The sequence below is a fragment of the Rhipicephalus sanguineus genome, chromosome 9, assembly GCF_013339695.2.
Source record: "Rhipicephalus sanguineus isolate Rsan-2018 chromosome 9, BIME_Rsan_1.4, whole genome shotgun sequence".
NCBI classification, from domain to species: domain Eukaryota; kingdom Metazoa; phylum Arthropoda; class Arachnida; order Ixodida; family Ixodidae; genus Rhipicephalus; species Rhipicephalus sanguineus.
Window position 1 is genome coordinate 101,312,034 of NC_051184.2, and position 24,608 is coordinate 101,336,641.

Below are 24,608 nucleotides of genomic sequence, written 5' to 3' on the forward strand. Positions count from 1 at the left end.
AAAGTGCAACTTCACTTTACAAAAGTAGTGCGATTCTCGCTGTATATTGATAATAGAGAGCTCCCGCAATGTCTATTGGTGTTTGGCGGCTAAAGCACCGTTTGAAATGGACGCACGTACGTTGATCCTAGTGGCACATCTCCATCCCGACGACTAACGTGAAGGATCATGATTAAACCATTTTTGTAGCTGAAGTAGTTGACATATACTCGGACACAGCGTATAGTGGATCCTACGCAAAGATGACATCAAAAACTCACAGTGTCCCTTATGGATCCGGCAATTGATTTATTCCTCATTCTTTACTAAAAAAAAGATTTAACCGCCGGTTTCATGGCCGATCCCCTGTAGTCGGTACGAGCCAACGAAAGGAACAAGCAAGGAAGCAAGCAAGCAAGCAATGCATCCGACTCCGTCAACTCGAAGGCGAAAGCTATCTCCTTATACACCTTGTTATAAATCGATGTAGTAAACCACCCGAGTCGCGTTCGTTCGTAGTCGTGGCCGGGGAAATTTGGCTGCCTGTACTCGCTAGGCTGTGGGTTTTTGCGATGATTTCGCATTTCGAAAACTTGATTGCATACCGCGTACAAGTAGCCGCTTGGCCTGAGTCATTCCGCGTCGCTATGGCTTAAAATAGCCTTTCACCTTCACATTCATAGAAGGTTTTAATCCACCCCCGTATTTTGCCCCGTTCTCCATCTTCAGTGGACGTGTCCTTATATTCACCTACCTCCGCATTTAGCCGATGGATGACCTATCAAAGAAATATTTTGGTAAGTTTATGTCTTTCTTTAGGAGGAGGTATTCGTTTGATTTCATCATTGTATATAAGATTCGGCGCCCATTGAAGATTGACGGGAAGCAATATAATATAAATCGGATAGTTTGGCATGCAGATATGTAAAATCAAAAAAGTTTGTGAAATGAGTTGTGCACTTGTGGCGGCTGCAGCTAAGAAGCATTGAGCTAGAGGGCCAGTGCAGAAGGCTCCGTCAGCAGTCGACCTCCATGGGGAATGAAATGATCATTTTGTTTGCCTGCAGCATTCATAAGCTTACTTTACCCTTTTCTTATGCCAAACTGAATAGTGATCATAATCTGACAGAGAGCGTTCTGCCAATGCAGAGTGCTCGAAATCATTCTTCATTTTTTAAACACATACCTGCTTTCGTTATCAGTTAGTAGGACACACAGCGCTCTTAATTGCGTAAGTAATGCCTTTGCAAAATTTTAGGTTCCTGGAATACCTTCGTGGGCAGAATATCCTTATCTCCATTTATTCTACCTGAAAACGAAAAAGTTATTTCGCTCAAATATATTAAATTCTCAGCTTATTTAATCACTTATGCCGCGTAATACCGATGAATGTGCAATACCTGGTTTGTCATTGTAGACGTTCTGTTAACAAAGTTCACCAATGACATTCAGGGTTTACTCCTAAAACGACGAGCGCAAAGCTGTCTATCTACCAGTACCCCTACACTCAGTCGCCCTCCCGTTGACATCAAAGGAATTACGCACAGAAGACAAACACGATTAGTCGTTTCACTAATGGAAAGCGCACGATACATGACAATGCGGAGTTCCTGTGTTCCCCCCATGCCTTTCTCATGCACAGAAGCTCCTTAGCAGCTGAGTTCGTTTTTGTTGTGTTCATGCTATGGGAAGTCGATGCACAATTAGAATTCAAGAGGAAAGGAAGGAAGGTGACGGGGCAGTGCACCTAATTTTATTGCTGTCAAACATTTCTTGTAGCCCATTACTCAATCGTGCAGTGCGAAGAAACATTGGTCTATCGAATCGAAGATACCGCAGCTTCGCTGTCCGATCACGCAGTCGGAGACAGAGAGCCTCACGTGCATATCATCAGGCTGCACTCGCTTCTTAAACATGGTAAACGAGTGCTCTGCAACACTTTCCATGCTTCAAACAAAGGATCGCTTACCGATGCGGACGTGCCGGGGTGGTTTAATTGTTATGGTGATTCGCTGCTCCCCGATAGTTCGCGGTATCGAATGCCGGCCGCGTCAGCCGCATTTCGGTGGAAACGGAATGCTAGAGGCATGGGCGCTTAGATATTGGTGCGGGTTAACAACCCCAGTGATCGAAATTTTTGGAGCCCACCCACAACGGCCTCTCTCATAATCATATCGTGGTTTTGGGACTTAAAACTAGGGCAATAGATAATAAACGAATACCAGTATACGTCTGGGAGCTTCAGTGATCACTGAGATCACTTACAAAAACACATTTACAAAATACATTTATTAAATTCAGTGAACAGTGATCACTTCACTGCTTTCATTCTTACGGACACGATCTACGGTGAAAGTCGCCAAACCTGCATCATTTAGAGATTTTCAAAAATTAGCGGAACACAGAGCGCATTTTTCTAGTTCCTCCATGAAGATTGTGTTACATAGGAACATCGCACCTAATGACATATTCCCATAATAATAATTGTTGAGGTTTTCTGTCCCAAAACCACAATGTGGCATTGAGAGACGCAGTAATGAAGAGCTCCGGAATTTTCGATTAAGTGAGGGCTCTTTAACGTGGGCCTAAACCTATCATGACGGGCCTCTAGCATTTCGCCTGCATCGAAGTAAGGCCGCCGCTGCCGGGATTTGATACCGCGACTTTCTAGTTCAGCACTCGAGCACTGTAACCAATGAGCACCACGCCGGGTCAACGTCATGTTCACGGCGCGAATGGGGACCGGTGGCGTACCCGGAACCGTGTTGCCGTGACGCTACTTTTACTCGGTCTTATTTTCTTACTACTGTGACGCACTGCTGTGTTTTGATTCACGGTGTTTTCTGAACGACTGTTGTAGATCAAACTTTTGCATTAAGGCTTCCAACCAGTTAGTAGAAATAACCGGCAAACGGTATGTTTCCTACTTTTGCCCATGTAATGCCTTTTTTTAACAGCACATTGGACCACCCTGCTAAATACCGACTGAAGCAAAAAAAAACTTTCCAGGAACGTTCCGTGGTGGTTACAATGGATAGTCTTTTCAATTGGAGATTGGTTCTACAGACCTAAACCACTATAAAAAAAATCGTACGAGATGGTTGTCATTCCAAGAGCAAGGACGTTCTCTCTGGTAATGTAAGTTGTAAATTTTTCTACAAATAAATTACCTCCTTTCCGTCTAAGTTTCCCGTTCGGCTTATCAGTGCTGATCTCAGAGTGTCGGCAATATTTGCCCGGCGCAATGGCTTTTTCTCGAGGCTATACAGATCAACCTGCTTGATATCAGGAGAGATAGAGAGATAACATTTATTTACACTCGTCGAGAATGACGGGGGAGGAGGCTATGGCCTTTGCCCCCCTTCATCCCTCTAGCAGTCGGCCGGAATGCCTTGGGACTCGGCGGCGGTCAGGGCGAGACCGATGACTTTACGTTGTTCTTCGGTGTCTTGGCTGCGTAATAAGGCATCCCAGGATTCAACGTTTCTGGTTGGATCGTTGTAACAAGAAGAAAATAACTTTGAGGCATCATCAATGCAAATTGTCTCTGGTTAGGGGAACAATGACTTTGGGCGGGTCTCACTCTTGCTTAGGTTGTAATTTGTAAATAACTGGAGCAACATGCACTTTCCAACAAATAGTTCCTTGCACGGACATTTATAAAATAGTCAGTAATTGCTCTTGCTCAACTTTAAGAAAATAAACCATGTGATATTACAGCAGAAGGCAACGCGACGCTCCACATGCATGCATATACTGTCGTGACGCAAGTGTTTACCCGCAAGTATGATGCACTCGTAAAGTTGCTAATTGTATGCGCGAAAATGTAGGTGACCTCACAGAGCACGGTGGCTCAAATGGCGGACAGTGCCACCATCGAAAAGCATTTCAACAAGCGCCATCCTTCTAGCGTATACCGTCATTTTTATCATAAAGGCCACATTGTCAAAACTATTTAAACGGTTCTGAGGGGTCGAACACCAACGGTCGGTATAGTGCTGAAAATCTGGCGACCGGCACTTCCGAATGCTCATTGACTCAAGTTGTTGGAAATTTGTGTCTAAGCATCGCGTTGAAACTGGCAGAGCGTTTTAGGAATTTTCATTGGCTGGTAAGGTTTGAAGGCCTACGAAGTTGGCCCAAAGCGGCGTAGGCTTTTAAGATTTTTGTAGGAGCGTATTACCGCTCGTCTGTTGTGTGTACTACTTCGTGTAAGTTAGGTTGTTGTGCTCGTGTAAGATAACCATCTTCCGGCATTCCTAAATTTTACAATACGTTTAATTATCGTTAGTTGGTGGCCCTCGTCATTGTCGTGATTTTATTAGCTGTATTTTAGACAAGAGGGTGCGCACTGAAAATGGGAGTACGCTATGCGATGCGCACCCTTCGGATAGCTCGCGGATGTTATTCGAAGCGCGAGCAGCGAGTTTATTATTCGAAAGTATTTTAATATCTTGCGCATCTAGGAGTCTCAATGATTTCGACTATTTCGCAGAACGTAGGCGATACAGTATTGCAATGCAGATACACCTATGCTATTGATACTTGATGGCGCTATCGAACGTGCGACCAGTGTGTAGGCAGCCACCCTTGGTGCTCGAGTATGCGAGAACGTCAAGGTGTTTTCGTGTGGCAGCGCATAACCATTAGATTTGCTGCATAAAACTCTCCACACTGAGACATTGCCGTCACAGTTCTAACATTAAGAGCGGCTGCTTATTTACGCTTACGAGCTTTGTTCCATAAAGGCGAAACCTATTATTTCCGTTCTCGAAAGAAGTTAAGGACGTGATTGCTGGGCAGCCCGTGACAATCTGGTGAAAAGAACTTACTGTTATGATCGGTAATGCAAAGAAAGATCCGGCCTGCAAGGGACGGTCATCACCGTTCCTGCCATACGCGGTCCGCGTCCCACAAAAATGTGGGAAATCTTGTGCGCTGCGAGGAACGCGCATCGGCGTGCACGGTCCACGTCCAACAAGAACGCTTGACCAGAAGAGCGTGCACTGACCGGTCTAAAAGGAGCTTCCTTATGGGCGCTGCGGCTCTCTCACTGGCCTTCGCTAGCGCTCTCGTCTCTTGTGGGCTCGTCTGATGCAAAGGCGCTTTTCTAAGCTTTTTTTTGTAACATCGCCGGTATATATATAAATGAAACGCCTCTTTCTCTTCGAATCAAGCTTCTTAAGAGCCATCTTCACCCGAAAATGAGTGCAATCCTCATTTCTCACTTTCACTGAAGATATAAAGTGGTGAAGCAGCAAACAGTAAGAAACTGCTAGAATCTAGAACGGTGCTGCTTAGCAGAAAAACTAGCATTTGAACAGGAAAGCTGTTTAGCAAACCGTTCCTTGTGAGTCGATAGCAGAAAACTATTGTCATCTTAACGAGTATGTGCCACTGTGCAGCTACCTGAGAACGAGTACAGAGAGAGACAGAGAAAGAAAGAACGAGAGAAACAAGCAGAGAGGCAGAAAGAAAGATATAAAGAAAGAGAAAGAGAAAAATTCTTGCCGAAATAGTTCTTCACGAGGCGGGATTCGAAAGAGCGTACCCTCGATCCGAAGGTGAGCGTCCTAGCCACTCGGCTATCCAGGCACGCTAGCAGATCATAGCATAGCCTTGTATAGTATAGTGTAGCAAGGGGGTGGGAAAGGGAAGTTAGCGTGAGGTGGAGAGATCTGATGGTGTGGGGGAGGGAAAGGAGGAGAGGAGAGAGGAGACGGAAGCACAGAAAGAATGAGCAAGATGGAAATACGGAGAAAGGAATGCAGAAACAAATATAGACACAGAAAGAACATCAAGAAAAGAGAGAGAAAGAAGAAGAGAGAAAAAAATTCGGCAGATCTCACGACGTCTGGGAATCGGATTCATGCATAGCAGTCAACAAGCAATTGCACATGCTGCATTTTTTTTACTTTCAGGCAAGCGTTGCAAGGTGGATTGACGTGTTTTTTGTAAGCGTAGTAGTTTTGTGCGCATAGTGGCAGTACACGGCACGTCGACTACACTGGCGTTTAAAGGGTAACATATGGTCTGACGTAACGTCTGCACTCACATCAGTGAACAGACGTGAACATTATCGAAACTAAGTGCACTGTACGGTGCGATGATGTGAACATAATACGTAACTTTTGTTAGCGTATTCCTCCGGGGTCCAGCAATCCTTGGATATAGTCTGCTCAATCATAGGGATACAAATGCAATGTTTATTAGACTTGTGTGAAAGCGTCCGCCACGGAAAATCTGTGTTTATGGTGCTCGGCTGCTGCACCGAAGGTCGCGGGTTCAACTCCGGCCGCGGCGGTCGCATTTCGGTGAGGCGAAACGGTAAATACCGGTGTAGTGTGCTATGCCAGTGCATGTTAAAGAACAACAGATGGTCGAACAGCACACAGCAGCATACAGCAGCATGCGAGAGCCCGGGCCCCTAAAGTGCTCCGCTTAAAAAATTATGGCTCCAATCCACGCTGTGAACGTGGTTGGACAGCGAAACTGTAAACGACACTCAGAACAATTGCGCATTGCGACGTCGCTTGAATGGTCTTCCGCATTAGAATCGTGCAACAGTGAGGTTGGCGTCTGTCCTTAACCGGGAGCGATGGCCAGGAAGTGCGTCTGATTTTGCAGACCGGCCATGCATGTTTCGTTAAACATGCCTGACTCAACGCGTTCATAGCCATGACGTATTGTTTTCGGCCATAGAAGTCGTCGCGTCCATCAGCCTCTTGATCTCGTCTACCACTCCTTCGTCAGGGAGACGTTGAAAGTCTCTGGGTTGAAACGAATGTTGTTTAACTTGTTAAGCGGACTCTTGAGGAGAACGTCTATTAAATTTAGAATCTGCACCCTTGAAACGGCTGATAGCATTGTATCTTTATTGCTTAGGTTGAGTGCCCTGGACAGGATCTTCATCTGTGGCACGAGCACGACGCCGTTGTTCACAGTGTCGTCTGTGCTTTCCGCGCTGCTCCTCGTATGCACGTTGCTCTTCAGGAGTCCTCACAAAGGAATACACAAAAAGGGGGAAGGCAGGGAGGTTAACCAGACAGCAGTCCGGTTGGCTACCCTACGCCGGGGGAAAGGGAAGGGGAGTGGAAAGATGGGAGAGACAAAGAGAGAGAGGAGTCCTCACAATAGAGGACCTTCCTATAGCCCCGTCACAACTGAAATACAATACCTTACAAGGCGCGCCCTTTTATATATATATGTATTGTAATGACGTCACGTCCAGAGTTACAAACTGTGCTGTCGCAAACCTGCGCTTTAGTGTATATTTCATATGGCTACTGACGTCAGGCCGCCTGTTACAGGGGCCTTATGATCCATCGTGCGGTTTTGATGCTTGTTTGTGGCTTTTCTATTGAAAGACATACTGAGCTGTATGCTGCAGGCCACGTGCTTTTTGGCCACGCGCTTTTTTCGCCCACGCAGAGGAAAACGTTGGGGGGTAACAGTACACAGCTTTGCTGTGAAAAAGAGGATGACCTTATCTTTAGGTTGGGCGGCACCATGCCACCGATTTCCCGCGGGGTGGGTGCCCTCTCAAACAATTATGAACTTCGTTCTACACTGCAAACGGATTTGAGCCTTTTAGGGAGTTTTGGGCTCGTTGCGCAGCGTGCATCCTAAAGGTACTACCCAAAACCCCCTTCGAAAGGAGGTTCAAAAGGAGGGAGTGATTAGACGGAACTAAGGAGGTAAATTTGTGTTTTTATTGAACTCATTTTGAGGGCTTGAATGGAGCGCATTGGAAGTTTTTCTGGTTCTTTTGAGAGCTTTTAAAGCATCCTTTTGGAGATAAAGTTGGTGTTTTTATGTAACCCATTTTGGGGGCTTTAACAGAGCGCATTGAGAGTTTTTCTGCTTCTTTTGAGAGCTGTTAAAGCCTCCTTTTATACGAGGCCCTAGAGCGGTCGCGAAATGAAAAAAGAAAGTATATTTTAGGCACTATATTACGTTTACCGGCCAATTTCCGCTACTATTCATCACTAGGACATAATAGAAAATGGACATCAAAGTATTTATGCACAACCATGACATTTGCATACAAGTACGCACGACACAGTAATCGAACTCGCGACCACACGCACTTAAAGCAAGCACTAAAACCATTACACCACAGCGCCACCACTTGCAAGCTTGCTTTTTTCGTGGGCTTATATATGTACCAATGTATATACAAAGCCGCTGGTAACCCGCCGGCACAACTTCGAACCTCTGTTCATGTACCATCGGCGTGTGTTTGCTCTTGCGGAAGGTCAATACATAATTTGTGGGGCGTCATGCAGGCCGAGCCGATCGACGTAAACACCCTCGGCTCCGAATTCTCCGGTTCACCGTGTCGTGCCGCTATAAAAATTATAAACGTGTGCCCTCTTCGCTCGCGCTAAATTCGTGAATACCAGCGTGACAAAGGTATCTTCAGATGAGCGAACGTATGTGCATTCCATGAGCGTATGCTGTGTAGCAATTTTCGTTATTGCTGCAGCCGCCAACTGCGCGCGTCCAGATGCGGCAGCGTGTTATGAGCGGTTCGAAGACCGCCTGCGTTCTCATATGAAAGTTACACACGCAGATGCCCGACTTAGAAGAACATTGTAACGCGCCTACATTAAGTGCATTTAATGCGCGCGTACTGCCGCGAGCTGCACGCAGGGGCAGCAGCGCGCTCTGAGCAGCTGAACAAAAATCTGTTTCCGCAATTAGCGCTTATTCGCAATGCACTCTTTAGCGCGGACCGCCTGCGTTCGCATATGAAAATAACACACGCAGAAAATTCTAGAGTTACAAGGACATTGTAACGCACCTACATAAAGTGCGTTGAATGCGCGGGTACAGCCGCGAGCTGCACGCAGCTAGGGGCAGCAGGGCCTTCTGAGCAGTTGAACGCTTATCTATTTCCGCAATTAGCGCCTATTCGCAATGCACGCTTTAGCACGGCATTCAGTGATTCTCTATAACGCATATTCAGTATTTATTTGCTTTCATACTCGGATACAACCTACATTTCTTACTAATTAGCTTTTATTGTTAAGCATCACGCCACCGCCTTAAAGCGAATGACTAACGCGTGCCCCAATGTCAAGAACAACCTCCCCAGTTTACCAGTGACAGGTCTCCCACAAAACAAAAAAGTTAATACACTTGCACTTCTCTCTTGTGAACGTCCATGTGTACTTGGCCGTCCCCTCAGACAGATGATGCAGTACCCTTAAAAAAAAGCATATACCCTCTGCCTCAATGGAACAGCTGTTCTTGAGAAAATATGGTTCTGTTGAATAACTTCCCCACAGCAGCAGAGAGGTTGGCTTGTTTGCAATTCAGAATTTCACAATCGTAACACAGAAACACGAGGACTGTAGCAAATATGCAGAAAACTGGAAAAACCATCATATGTGCACTCCCTCGTCCACCTGCACACTACGTTAAACTTTATTTATACAACAGCAACCTTCAATTATGCTACTATTGATAAAAGATCACCCACTCTACGTTAGAACACAGTGATGACTTTCTGTCTAACTTTCTGTTGCCTATCTTCTACAACGTGTCATAATCTGTGAATCATATGTTGAATGTGTTCGGTAATAAAACACAAGCAGTTACATTGAGCAGGCAGTGTTTCAGCAATTTGTTTTGCAAGCACAAATTCATTTCTTCAATTTGCATGCACGACAAGTAGTCATGCTTCAATTGATACAATAACCAGTGGTTGCAACATTTTATTGGAATCAAAACAGCTGCAGTTCTCGTGTCAATGTAAGGATATAGGTATATATTTCCATCGTCGTGCACAGAACCTACTCCCAAAACTGAACACGTGGAACAACATATACAGTACAGCCTAAGCACTATACATAATTCACAGCAGTAAATCAAAACGAAAGTAGGGTGTAAAATCTCATCATGATGCGCACTAACGTGTGCACTTTACCGTGCCAGTATGTAAATACAATCCACAAAATAAGCTACCCAAGGAACTTGGTGTCAGCCTACACACGAAGGCAACTAATTAGTACAATAAGGCTAGCATCACTTTTGGGAATTATGAAACCGTGTAGACAGGCAGTTGTACAGTTTTTTATTGCATTAGTTTGCCCTATGGCATCAAAACATGTCGCACATGATTTTGGAGTTGAGTTGCCTACAAAAAAGCCCAAAATAGACTGTGGTGTTGACTGTAGGTCCACTTACCAAGGTGCATAAAAGCATTCAGCAATGTCCACAAAATTACAAGGTTGCCTTCATATGTTGCTGCACATATTTACTCACAGATACCTGGAAGCCATCGTAAATTTCTGGAAGTGTGCTTGGGAACTTGTCGGCATAATCATATGACTGCAGTGTACCAATACTTCTAATATGCATAACATGTACAGCCATGCTTTAATGTTTTTATGCCAGCTAGTGCCATCTGTAACTCAAAAGTTCATCTTTAATTCCTCACTTGATGGCTTACGCATAATTACCACATTGAAAATAATCCAAGCACCATGGCTGCAACGTCAACTTGCAATTAGGCAATCACAAGCACTAAATAAAAAAATTCCTGTAAATAGTGACTGGTCGCTTTGCACATTGGATCCTAGGATTGATATGCCATGAAGATGAATAAAAATTGACCACACATATATAGAGACTGTGAAACATTCAGGAGTTCGGTTCATAGGTAAGGAAAACGTGAAAACGAAATCAGAACACATAGCAACAAAGGGGACGGAACGACACACTACTAACAACTGAAATGTGCTTGGCTTTTTTAGTCATGTGTGTTTATATCTTTCTGTGGTTTTGATTACACTTCAGTTACTAGTAGCGCATTGTCCTGTCTGCCCCTTCATTCCTCTATGGATGTGTGATTGTTTAGTCTTGTAATTTATTCGTACTGTGTGTTTACATCTTTCTGTGGTTTCGATTAAACTTCAGTTGCTAGTAGCGCGTCAACCTGTCCTCTTCATTTCTCTGTGCTGTGATTTTTCTTGCACCCTCTTTATGAATATACACCAACTCGACCAACTGCCCCTGTCAAGACTTATGTTTGCTGAATAACACTGGGTCCACTCAGCGTCTTTTTAAACAATGCGAAATTTCCAAATGCACACGATATCAGGAAGGTTGTACGCAGTATTGCGCATAACACTCTGCATAAATACCAGTGTTGACCTAAATGTGGTAAGATGTACGAGCTGTTCGACATAGCGTAAAGTGAGGCACGTCAGGGTGTTCCCACAATCATGGGTGCCAGCAGGGGTTTGCACAAAGGGCACCTGCCGCCATCAAGACACACCAGCACTTGACCCCACCCAAGCTACACCAATGCTCTCCTGCTCACCAGGCCGACACGTTACGCCGCCTTGCACCCCCAAGACAAAATCCTGCCGACACTCATGCCCACAATACACTTCTCTTGAACACAGACTGGTGGGCAAGCAACACTTGCTGCTTTGCCAGAAGTGTATTCCTGAAAATTACACAAAAAATAAGTCCACTAAGATTTCTGTATACATAAAAATGAATGTCTTACCAAAGATTCGCACTTCACTATCCTTATTGCAGACATTTTGTCAAAACACGAAATAAATACATGATTGAGATGCTGCAAAGTATTTCCTTGTGAGCGTTTCACTTCGTGTGCACAGGGCGAAAAACAAACGGATGTAAAAAAAAAGCGAAACACCACCAGAAGTGCACTCTTGCCATGTTTACCATTATGTGGGTAGTTTTTGATGTCAGTAAAGTTATCATTATAAGTACACTTTAAAAGGGTTGTGAATGTTAGCAAGGTCTTGATTAACCGCACCTACTCTGTTTAGGAGTGAATATTGGGCAACTTGGCACTGAACCATGGCAAAAATAAACAGCGCACTTCTAATGAGGATAAACTAAGGCCTGGGCACAATAACAGCGCTTTCACCTTGTCAAATTGTGTCAACAGTCATGATACTATATTGACCTTGAAAACTATGGCAACATAATGCAAAACAGCAAATTAACGATAGGGAATAAACAAGATGATTCAACAATCTGGTTCAACAGACTCAACAAGTGGCTTATGTCAATGCGATTAAATTAGCCTTGCACATCTCCTAATGGCTAAGAATATGAGCATGTAACCTTGGCAAATTCCACTGTTGATGCGTGACCAATGAAGTTGCATTCCTTCCATGCCGTTGAATGGCCGTTCCTTCTTTTCTGTTTTCCCTGTTTTCTGATTTTCGTTGTTTTCACTAGCGTAAATGTTTACCATTTTTGATTTTGTCACTTTGCAGATGGCGTAGGTGTTTGCCTTTGAATGTGCACGTTTCTTCTGCTTTCTCTTTCCTGTTTCTTTTTGTATGTATATGTTTTGCCTTTGAACGTGCACATGTTTCTGCTGCTCTGTGTCTCTTTTTGCTCTACTGGGCCTTGTGCACTTCTCAAGCTACCATTGTCGCTTTTCACTTCAGGCCCGTTTTCTGTATTTTGCTGGAATAAACATTTATCCATTCATTCAATACCATAAAACGCATGTGCTTCACAATACACACTGCACTTAGCAGATGTCTGTCACATGATATGGCCGTCATTGTATAGCTTTAACATGATTTATTCGTTCTAGCTAAATGAATCCAAGCTAATGATGTTAATGTACCTTGATATGCAATTTCAATGTTCCTTGATGCATATGTATGAAGGTACAGTGCTTATGTACCTTAATATGCTATTTCAGGAGACGGGCAAAGTGCGCAATGCAAAATTGTTGCCGAAAAGTCTTTTCACTTCCTGACAATCTGTGCTTCGGTGGGTTCTCACAGTTGCATCTCGGGAGAAAGACGTTGACACGATGATGAAGGATTAAAACAAGCAAATGAAGTTGGAGAAAAGAATAAATCGAAAACAAAGTTGTCCTTTATGCACATTCCTTCATGTGACAATGTGATAACCGTGGCCTTTTGCTCTAATGTATATTCCCTGAAAGCATCATGCCTCATTCATGCTTTATCGCAGGCAAGAAAATTATATCGTGCAAACAACTTTATCAGGGCGCACTCCTGGGTCGATTGACTGGTCGTATGAAGCATGAGTGATATTCACAGAAGTTCCAAACATGCATCACACATCATTGCTATCTGAGTTTAACAACTTACATGCGACTTTGAACGGATCTATCTACCTATCTATCTAGCCGCCTACAACTCATAGCTCGTGTGGTTATTTCGTTAACGGGATGTATGCCAAAATTCGTGTGGCATGACACGACTGCATGAGGAACATGAATGATGCGTCTTAACTTGAAAATCATGCTATGCATTTCATTAACCACATGATTTACACGTCACTCCCTTGGTTCTCTTGCGACTGTTTCGTTAACTTGATATTTACCAAAATAGGTATGGAGTCACAAGAGTGTATAACGCACATAAACGACAGTTTCTAACGTGCAAATCATGACACGCTTGTCATGTATGGCGTTATTTTAACAACATGGTCTCGGGGGCACTAGTGACCGTTTTGCCTGCTTCATATGCACCAAAATTGGTATTGTGCAGTGTGACTGTACGTCCAACATAAATGACAGCTGGCAACATGAAAATAATGGCATGCATGTCATGTACACACTCCACGCTCATGGTGCGCTCGCGGCCGGTTCGCTAGCTTGACATACACCTAAATTGATATAGCGTGACGTGATTGTGCGACGAACATAAATGACATATAGTAACATGAAAATAACGACATGTATGTCATTTACGGCATGGAGCCTGGTGCACTAGCGTCCGGTTCTCTAACTTGTTATCATACCAAGATTGGTATAGCGTGACGTGACTGTATGACGTGCATAAATGACAGCTGGTAACATGGAAACAAATAATGACATGCGTGTAATGTACGGCATGGGTTACATGCCACGCTCATGGTGCGCTGGCGGGCATTTCGCAAGCTTGACATGCCGATTTCACTTTTCTTTTTTTTGCTTTTCATTGCACTTTTCAAGCGATGCAATGTGCAGAAGGTCATCTACAGGTGTATAAGCGACGATAAGGGCTCGCAAAGAGAGAGAACATCAGTATTACCATTTTTGTTCCTGACTGTGCCGAGCACGCAGGGTGCCCATCATCTGCTTGGTAATGCACAGCGGCACGCTCGCTTGAGTCGACAGGCCGTCGCGATTATCGCACTCGCAGCGGAGCATGTCGCACTGTCGTCAAACCACGCATATCACATCCAGCGGCGAGAACACAGTGAGGCTGCAGGCACAAAACGCGCACATACGACCGACACAGCTGATCACTTGAGAAATGGCGTTCACAAGGCCTAGCCGGCCCAGCTACGACGATCGCGCCTCCGCGGGAACGACTCCATCCTCGCGTTTCTTTCTTTTTTTCTATGTTTTTATTTCTTCGTGCGCGCATGCGGCGCGAAGCTTTGTCCCACTTCACTTCGGTAGCGCCTCGTCTGGCTTGCTTTTGACCTGGCGGGGGCGGGCCGCAGTAGGCTGCAGCCCGCCAAGGCCAAAGGGCTTCCTCGCTTCCTCTCCAGCCGTTCGGAGGGTCGCGTATATCTCTTTCTCCGGGCTATCTGTGCAAGGGATTTTTAGCGCGCTGAAGCATGCCGCCCCTATCTTTTACTTCTTTCCCCCGCACAGCTGCATAGATGCCCGCCAGCACTGAAGGCGTTATGGAAAGCTTCGGAAAAAAATAGAGAAAACATGCCAGAGGAAATGAGATCGGAGTTTTTTGTTCTTGGAACTCCATTAACGAATGGCGTTAGATAGTGAATCTACCTCCTTTCTTCCACAAAATTTCTTAACGAAGTAAAATTGAGGACGCAGAACTTTATTACACCCACCTCATTACACCCTAAAGGAGTACTGTCCAGATGAAGGTAGTATTAAGGAGGATTGTAGCCCTTAAAACGCCCAATTCGGCTAGTTTGCGTCTGCAGTGTAGCGAGCACCAGAACGGAAGCGCGCTTTTACATACTCCATAGGTAAGTACCTGGCGGCAGCAATTCCCTGCCTGCCACAGCAGCGGCGCATGCTCGACTATTTCACGAAGGCTGTTGAGGGTTAAGGTAAGCCCAGGAGCCTTTGCAGAACCTGGCGGGGTCATCTTTCGAGATGGGTACCCATGAACAACCGAGCGCATGGTCGGTATACTGTGCCCGCGGAAAAAAACGGTGGGTCTTCGGTTGGCACTGGGAATGGAACCCACGTCTTACCGGTTGGAAGCGGACGCTCAACCATCTAGCCACGTCTGGGCACTTCGTCATTGCGCCGTTCGCATGAGTAGCAGCGCAGCAGGGGCGTGAGAATGGATGAGATATGTGGTGCTGAGCGGTTCTGCAGCGATGGCTCTTCGAAGCATGCGCGGTCTATACGGGCGGAAATGCGCAAGTCGCGCTCGCTTCTAATCGGCGCAAGGCCCAATTTAGCTGCTCGCTACTTCGTGAGTTCTTCCGCTGCTGTAGCAGTCAGAAAACCCCTCTTCTCGGTGCCATTTACGTCGCTGCGTGGGCTCGAAGGTTCTTTTCACAGCGCTATGGGCTCAGTAGGCTTTTGCCATGGCACTCTTAGAAAGTTTGCAGCATCCCGGTATCTTTTTTTCTGGGCGATCATATATTTATTACTCGATGTCGACAGAATTCACGTTTTCGGCAGTCGGAGGCGTGGCGACAGTAGGTACAAATGTGTTTAGAACACTAGCTGTGGGATATAGAGTACGGTGTGGAATCTATTGCGGGAGCTCTGAAAGCCACCCCGTTAAATGAATATCAGATGGGATATTGAAATGTGTGTTCATCACAATTTGTGAATGCATTAGAGCACTCAGCGCACTTTTATATGTACTTGGCAGACGGAGTGGCACTGCTCATGGAGCCGAACTGCATACGCAATGTGCTCTCTTTCTTATCTGCACGACCACCTTACGTCCTCCGTTGTCTCTCACGATGTTTATTTTTATTTCTGACAATTTTGCAAAAAAGTCATAATTGGCCATACAGGCATTTTCTATGCATATCACCAGTACGATTATCCTTTATATGAGCACGTCTAATAATGTTTTTGAAAAAAATCTAATCTGCCTGTCACCTGTAATATATGCCTATCACCTGCTCCAACACACGCTTCCCGTATGGTGGTTATATGCCAGGGTCTAGTGTTCGACAGAATACGATTGAGTGATCCAAACGGTGAGTGTTAACAGCAGGCAATTCATTAAAGGGTGTTAGAATGGGGCACCCAAGACACTGCGTCCCCAAGTTGCGCTGTGTAGGCTGCTCTTGTGTTCAGAGGACCAAGAGTGTTTGAGAGTTGGGTTAAAAACGATCGATGTTGGGGGTCAAACGAACGGGACGCCAAGCGTGGCCAAATGGAATTCATGCGAGACGTGAGCCGTGCTGCGCGGTGGCCCGCGCTCTACTTTCGTCGTCTCGCTGGCAACACACGCTAGTTTTCGATTTTGGGTCTTGGGACGGCGCTAGCGCTAGAGCCCAAAAGTGGCTTGCTTTCTACGCATGCGCTCTGGCGGCTCGCAAATTTCTTCAGTCCCCTATCTCTTTGGGTTCCCAATTCTAAAACTCAATATTAATTCATTCATTGATTAACCTTAATGAACGGATGTTAGAGGGTAGGCACCACAATCGGACGTACACCTGACTCGAAAGTGACTGCAGCATGAGCTTTGAGTGCTCGTAAAGAATGCTGCCGCGAATTTGGACAGGGAACAAGAGTCTTGCAGCAAAATAATTTGAATTTTGAAGTATAGAAGCGAGTCGCCTTCATTTACCGGTATCGTCGCAAAACCATTAGCAAGACGCGATGAGAGAACTACAAAAGGAGTGACGTTGGAAAATGTTTACGGCAAAATTATGACCGGCATCACGTGTAGCATGAATCCATGACAGGGCCCGATATCAATGGATCAAGAAAGTCAGTTTCACCGCAAGGGTGAAGCAATGAATGCGATAGCAAGAAATCATATTGTTATAGGAAGTGTGTCTGGCAGCTAAATCTTTTGGACCCGGTCTCGTGTAACTCTACAAATCCCTGGTTAAAGAGCAAACGGCCGCTCCAAGGAGAGATGCAGTTTCCGCAGAGTCTCAAAACGTTCAGAGCGCAGCACGCAGAAGGCTGTACGAGCGACGTGCTGATGGCTGCCGAGATAGCGCACGCGAGCGATCGCGATCGTGCCCTTAGAATCAAAGTTCAAAGCTGCTGCTCGAGTTACATCCCTCCCCCCTCCCTCGCGTGCTCGTTCAAGACGGACGGGGCGTTTGCTCTCCGCGTCGGCGCCATAACGCCTCTCAAGCGGGGAGGTGTTATCGCATCCGCCCTCCGAGCGACGATGATGGGCCGGCAACTTTGATCTCTGCTGTAGCCGCATTCGTTGCTCCCGCTCGCGTGCGTTTACCATGGGTAGAACACAATGCACGGAATGATGTTATCAATTTGGACTTTATAGGGGACATGACGGTGACGGCGAAAACCCGTCGAGAGTGTCCGTATAATTTATAGGTCTATAAACCGAAACTGTTTTCCGCCTGCACTTGCTCGCGTCCAGGTGGACGCTCATTGTTGGATTTCCTTGACTCCATTTGCAACAAAGACAGTCTCGCTGTATATGGACGCAGCTGCGCGTTTCGGTAGAACTCGTGCCCAAAAAGTGGAGGCGCACGAGTGAATTGTATCTGTACGGCACGTGTTTTCTTACGTAACCGCTTTGGTCGTCCACGTGGTATTTGTGTGACGTGATACTTGTTTTCGCCGTCACTCACATGTTTTCTGCATCTTGGCGTGAGGTTTCGAAATCTTGATCGAAGATTTTGGTTTTTGCATTCCTTGAAGTTCTGGTCACTGCCCACGTACTGATTTGCACGTCTTCTGATTGTAGTGATGCATTTACAGCCGAGCTGCTATCGCCAAAGTTTGCCTTGTGTCGTAGTGAAAAATTATTGTGATTGCGAACCGGCACGTGCTCGACGACGCCCACGCATTATATACAGTCTACAGATGGTTAACAAGAGCTTTGCTGTGATCCAGCTTTGCGCAACTTAGTGGAAGCTGCGAAATCATAGTGATGCACTTGCCACTGGACACCGTATTTCCGTTGCCAATCTACAACGGCATTACGCAGAAATATGACACTTGTTCTTCAGTCAGCTGTTTTCTTTGAGCACTCGAAGCCGACAACATGTCCGCAGCTGCCTCAGTGCTTACACTAAAATGCTGGAGTGCTGCCGCTTCCCAGGTGAAGGTAATGTAGTCCCATTGCGACGTGAGTAACTCCTCCGGCACATTTGGTTTTCTATGTTGTTCAAATGTGTTAAGCATCGTTGCCACGCGCTTTTTTTTCTTTTGGCAGCTTTATAGTCGAGCCATCGTTGCAAAATATGTGATGGTTCATTTTAGTTTCTGCCGATCTAGTGCCGACTGCTGTGACATGTTTCTTGGCTGTTTTGGGTTAAGCTTTGATTTTTAGCTGGTGCGTGACGTGTGTTATTCACTTCTTCATATCTGCCGTGAGTTGCATTGAATATTTGTGAATGTCTGACTTCCGACGGTTATCGCCTCGAACATTATTGATATAGTGCTTTCTGTAGTATTTCAACTTGGCCCGATGGCGGTTTGTCTCTTGGTGGGCTTACCTGGCTACCTGTGACGGCGTCGTTGTGGGTTGTTCGTTTCAGTTCTGCCACAAACTTATTCCGATCTCATCCGGCGTGTTGTTCATCTAGGCCTTCATTTCGATTTATCCCTTGTTGTTCATCAAGCTCAACTTCCTTTTCGTATCACTGTCGTTTGCGTTCTCCGACTCGATCTTGTTCCCGCAGCTCTACGATCTGCGTCTTCACTGTTTCACCACCGGGATCACGCTGTATGTTTCTATTGCGTTTTGGAGATGTGGAGAATGCAAATCTCGCGCACGTCACCTGTAAACGACACGAAGGACGATTGCACATGGCAACGTCGCTTGAATGGTCTTCCGCAGTAGATTCGTACAAGAGTGAAATTGGCGTCTGACCTTCAGCGGGAGCGATGTCCAAGAGCTGTGTCTGATTTTACAAAGCAGCCATGCATGTTTCATTGTGCACAACTGTCTGACTGGACGCGTTCATAGCCACGAGGCATTGTTTTGGAGGCACTGGAGTCGTCGACGTTCATCAGCTTCTCCACATCGTCTCGGCCTCCCTCCCCTTCGTCAGGGAGACGTTGAAAGTCTGTGGGTTGAAGCGAATGTTGTTGAAATTGTAGAGCGGCCTCTGGAGAAGAGCGTCTATAAAATTTAGAATCAGCGCTCCTGAAACAGCTGATAGTATTGTACCTTCGTTGGTTACTCTTAGCGTCCTGGACACGATGCTCATCCGTGGCACGAGCACGACGCTGTGGTTCACAATCTCGTCCCTGTTTTCGATGCTGCTCCAGGTATGCAGGTTACTCTTCTGGAGTCCTCACTATAATGGCCTTCCCCTAGCCTCGTCACAACAGAAATGCAATGCATTACTAGGCGGGCGCCTTTATATATATGTAATGTAGTGACGTAAGGTCCAGTGATACAAACTCTAATGTCGCAAACCTGCGCTGTAGTTTATATTTCACATGGCTATTGACGCCATGTAGGCTGTTATAGGCACCTTATCATCCATCGTGCGGTTTTGATACTTGTTTTGTGGTGTTCGGTATTTAAAAATACTGAGCTTCATGCTGCAGGCCACGCGTTTGTTTTTATTTTGCCCACGTGCTTTTTTGCCCACGGAGACAAAAACGTTCGGGGCTAGATGTACAGTCGAACCGCTCAATAACGAAATCGCCGGGGAAGTGGGTTTTGTTCTTTGTCGAGAGAATATCGTTGTCGCAAAAACAGAAAAATACGGACGCCACTAACTCCGCACAACCAAATTTATTCAAAGAAGTCGCTTATCTTGCTATGTTTCACGTCGTATGACGGAGCTTGACTTCTTCAGCCCATAGTTTATTAGGTTTTTCATTGCTTCGTTGTCGTCGTAGGCACTCAGGAAAGAGCGAATTATCTCCAAAAGATCAAGAACTTGCCTTTCTTGTGTTTTGTTGCTCTCCTCATTCTCGTCGTCACTCCCATATTCTATGTGCACACTTTCGATGATAGTGTTGTCGCTGAACTTTTCGCGCACGATCTTGTCAGCGTCAGCACACAAAAAGTCATGCAGTTCAACCGCGTCTTGTTGAACTTGTGGCCGTCACTATCATCCTCATTAGTCTCATTGGTATCATCATCATCATTCGACCGAATGTAAACAGCAATGGTTCTAGCTTTCGCTGTGACTGTGCTGCGCCTTCCGCGAAGGCCTGGCGTTTTTTAAAATATCTTCATTGTCGCGAGGGGACGAATGCATTGAACTCTATGGACGTTCACCGGGGAGGCGAGATTTTTTCGTTGCCACGAGAATTTTGTTCTTGAGGGCCTTCGTGATTGAGGGGTTCACCTGTATACAGTTTCGCTCTAAAAAAGAGGATGACCTTATCTTTAGGCTGGGCGGTACCATGGCGCCAATTTCGCAAGGGTTGGGTGCCCCCCCCCAAACAACTGTATACTTCGTTCTACCGTGCACCAGGGCGGAAGTGCGCTTGTACCTATTTTAACGGTAGGTACCCGGCGGCAGCTATTCCCTGCCTCCCAGAGCAGCGCTGGATGCTCCACTCTTTGACGAAGGCTGTTGTGCGTTAAGGAACGCCTGGGGGCTTTTACAGAACCTGATGAGGCCACCTTTCGACATGGGCACCCATGGACAACCGAGCGTGAGGTCGGTGTACACTATTCTTAAGAAAAAATCGGTCGGTAGGTTTCCGCTCGGTACCGCGAATCGGTCCTTCTACCTATCGCATTGGAAGAGAACGCTCAACCACCTAGCCACTGCTGCGGCACTTCGCAATTGTGCCATTCGCATGAGCACCAGGGGCCTCGTTATGGGTGAGGCGCGTGGTGCACACTGGTCCTGCAGCGATGGTCTTTCCAAGCACGCACGGTCTAGACGGCAAGATGCGCGTGAATCGCGTTCGCTTCTTGTCGGCACCAGAACCAATTGGGCTGCTTGTGCTCGCTAGGCTGTTAGCTCTTGCGCTGCTGCAGCATTTCGAAGACTCACTGCACGGTGCCATTTACGCCGCTTCATTAAGCATCAGGTATGCTTTCTCTTTAATATTGAGATGAACAGTTTGTTCAGCCGCGCTTGTTAAGCCTTATCTGCGAGTGCTTGAGGGTAGGCCTCGGAAATAGCACAAAGTAATGACGAATCCATTGCTCTCGAAGCATCAGGACAGAAATAGGAAGAAATTGCAGTGTGCTTTGTGAACTCAAGGGTCAAACAGTGAACGACGGTGACGTAATTAATTTGCGAAGGAAGTAACTCGCTCTGACGGGTGCCAGAAATCGTTGTGGCATCTGTCAGATTTATAACGTATCGCTGGGGCGTAGTAGGTTGCAAACAAACGCAAAATGTCTCGACCTTGGTAACTTTAAGGCGATTACATATAGAAACACGTTTTGCTGCGCAAAAAAGCAAGTGACCTGCTTGCACCCGGCTGCAACCGGCGTGTACGTTACGGTCGTGATCGTGTGATCAAACACAGCCGCGCACGCGTGCCGCTGCGGGAAATCGTCAATACATCGAAGATGTTAGATTTTTTTTGCTAGGCGGCCGTGGTTACTGTTGCGAGCTTTGGAATGAATCAGCATTTATTCACTTGGCAACCCTCCTCGAGCTGTCAGCTGTCGGCGCGACGTAACCTCTGAGTCACAATGTTGGATAAGCAGCGGCGGCGCCCTGTCCTTAGTGGCGCACACTGGACGGGACACTTGTGGCGCTGTGCGTTAGAGTGTTCGAAAAACATATTCCTTTTTCTTGTGCCACGAGGACCATCGGAAATTGAGTGCATCGTGCGCGTTTTGGAGTAAGTACACCATAGGGGTAAACAGAGGAGCCGTCATGCCTCGCTACCCCTAGTGATGTGAAGTTGCCAACAAGTAAGTTCTTTTTTTTAACACGAAAGTGTTCTATGCCGGCGTCCACCAAGACTTTCATGACCGAATTTCGTCACGGAAGTACGTGAGCAAAATGAACGCCATCAGATGGTAAAGAAAAAAAAATTTAAGGAAAAGTTTCGTTCCATGACCTCTCGGTCCGCGACGATGGCTGGTGGGCGTTTAGCCTACTGCACTACCGCCAAACACATTACGGAGGCGACATAAACGCGCCTTTTGTCTTTCACACTTGCCTCTCACAGTGACCTTGTATCGATGGATGCTATGAGCGTGTCGTTTATAACATTTGTGACATTTGTGTCACCAGGCTCGAAAAAACAAAAAAAACACAAAAGACGCGCCGTTGCCACGACCGTCCCGTTCGGCGCGTTTCCAATACAAGTTTAATTACGTCAACATTTTAGCACACCGTGAGGTGGCAGTTTTAGCGCAAGCCTCGCTCATAGCATCCATCCATATCGGCAAATAGCTCTCCGACATTCGCCTGGCTGTCGCACCACATTCCCCGATCGCCCAGTGAGAAGTAACGGCCAGGCTAGAGGGAAGACACGACGAGCGTAGCGTTTTTCTTCGCATTTAACGACGCTTTGAAGGAGTGCATATCGCGTATCAGTGTTTTATACGTGCTTGCTGATGCCATTGTTGCGCGGGATTCACAATATGCGGTGTCCACGTATATGTTAAAAACTTCAGCTACCGCAAGGGTTAAATCATGATCATGGGCGTTTGTCGTCGGTGCGGAGATGAGGCACTAGGCGTCAACGTGAGTGCAATGCGTCCACATCAAGCGGTGCTATATCTGCCAAACAGCAGCAGACATTGCACAAGCTCTCATATGCCAATGTACTATAAGAATAAGCTACTTCTGTGACGACACGTTTCACTTTCGTGTTATACCGATTCCTATGACGGAGGCTTCAACCAACCATCTTTTTCAGATTCCAAAGAGCATAATATGTAACGCATAACATGCGTGACATTTTCGGGGCCGTTGGTGTCAAGCCGCGTAAGCGTTCGGTCGCTGAGTTCTTTCAGAGTTTTACGCGCTACAAGAAAAGCCGGTGAGAATACCTTGCAACTCTAAATGAACGCACCAAAACAGTCATCAAGCCTTCGCATGGCCAGCTGTGGATGTGGTGATACCCTTCATTGGCGTTGGTGTCTGCCACCGCAATGGCTACTTGAAGTTCAGTGCACGTGGCAGAAATAGTGTTTGCTGCGTTGTTTACAGAAAGAGTTTTGGCTACATCGGGTCGCTGTTTTTTGCGGCTACAACTCTGTAGCCAAAAGCGCGAAATCCTGTTAGGTTCCACGTTTAGTGCCGACATTGTCCGTGTGTTTTATGAAGAATTAAGTGCCGAGCAGGAGATATCGCCTGTAGGAAGATGAGTGGAGGCGAGAAACAAACCACTTGACATCATATTGGGAGTGCTTTAGAATATCTTTAAGTGCTCAGTGAGGCGTCCGCCAGCAGCCTCGTGTTGTCGATGGCCGTGAATACATGGCTATGCCTGTCGTAACTGGCTCCATGGGCCTTCGTACGTTAGAATCTTACGTAATATTCTTTCAGCGCCACTTGACTCGAGTATTACACCTGTGGTGTCGCATGTTTTTTCGGCGAAAGTGCTACTGAGGTTCTGCTTTCACCTTTCTTGAGGTACGTCGAGCAGTTCACCATTAACATACAAAGTTCATTATATGCGTACTTAGAAAAAAAAGAATGCATTTGTTTTGGAGTACTACGTGCTCTGCTATGGGTATGGGAGAGCGTTTATCTGCACCTAATAGACATGTAATTTCACCGAACATCAACCATTTTTTCTATGTGTTTTTATGTGTTTAGAAACCTAGACGTAATTTAATACCTTACCCACCCTAATGATCAAATATGTTTAAGCTGTGCCTTAAAAAAGAGTTTTCTCGCACGTACGCACCGTCAATCTAACGAAATGACTCTGTTTAGAATAGGAGGTAGAAAATATAGAATACTATGTCAAGGCCAAAAGTGAAGGGACTTACAACCTATGAATAAACCTAAACTCTGCTGACAACCCCTTCCACGGAAACAAATATATTTATGCTCCTTACATTGATTCACATTCGTGACATCAAGCACTTTACATCGTCTATTTAGATCGTCGTAATTTGCTGTACGGGTTTGGAATTGTGTCGGTGGTTCTAGGTCGAAAGCTTAAGCGTTCCAACATTTTAACAGTGATGGTGTTCTAGCTCGGCGTGAGATGTCGCGATCCAAAATTATCAGCATCATGAACCAGTGCGCGCTGTCTTCGTTCTTTTCTTCGTCCTCTTCTGTATTGCTCCCTGAACAGGTTTGCCGATTTGTCCGGCGTATAGCAAGTGGGAAGCACCAAGTGAAGGAGAGATGTGAAGAGCAGGGCGAAGAAAGAGAGAGAGAAACAGTGAGACAGACTAAAAGAAAAGGAAAATCTAGGCGAAAAAATTTTCACAAGAGGCGCCAGAATTAGAACCCGCGTACCCAGGATCCGAAGGCGAGCGTCTTAGCCACTCGGCTATCCAGGCACGCTGACAGAACATTGCATAGCCTTGTATAGTATAGTATAGCAAGCGGGCAGAAATGAGAAGTGAAGGCAAGGAGGAGAGATGAGAGGG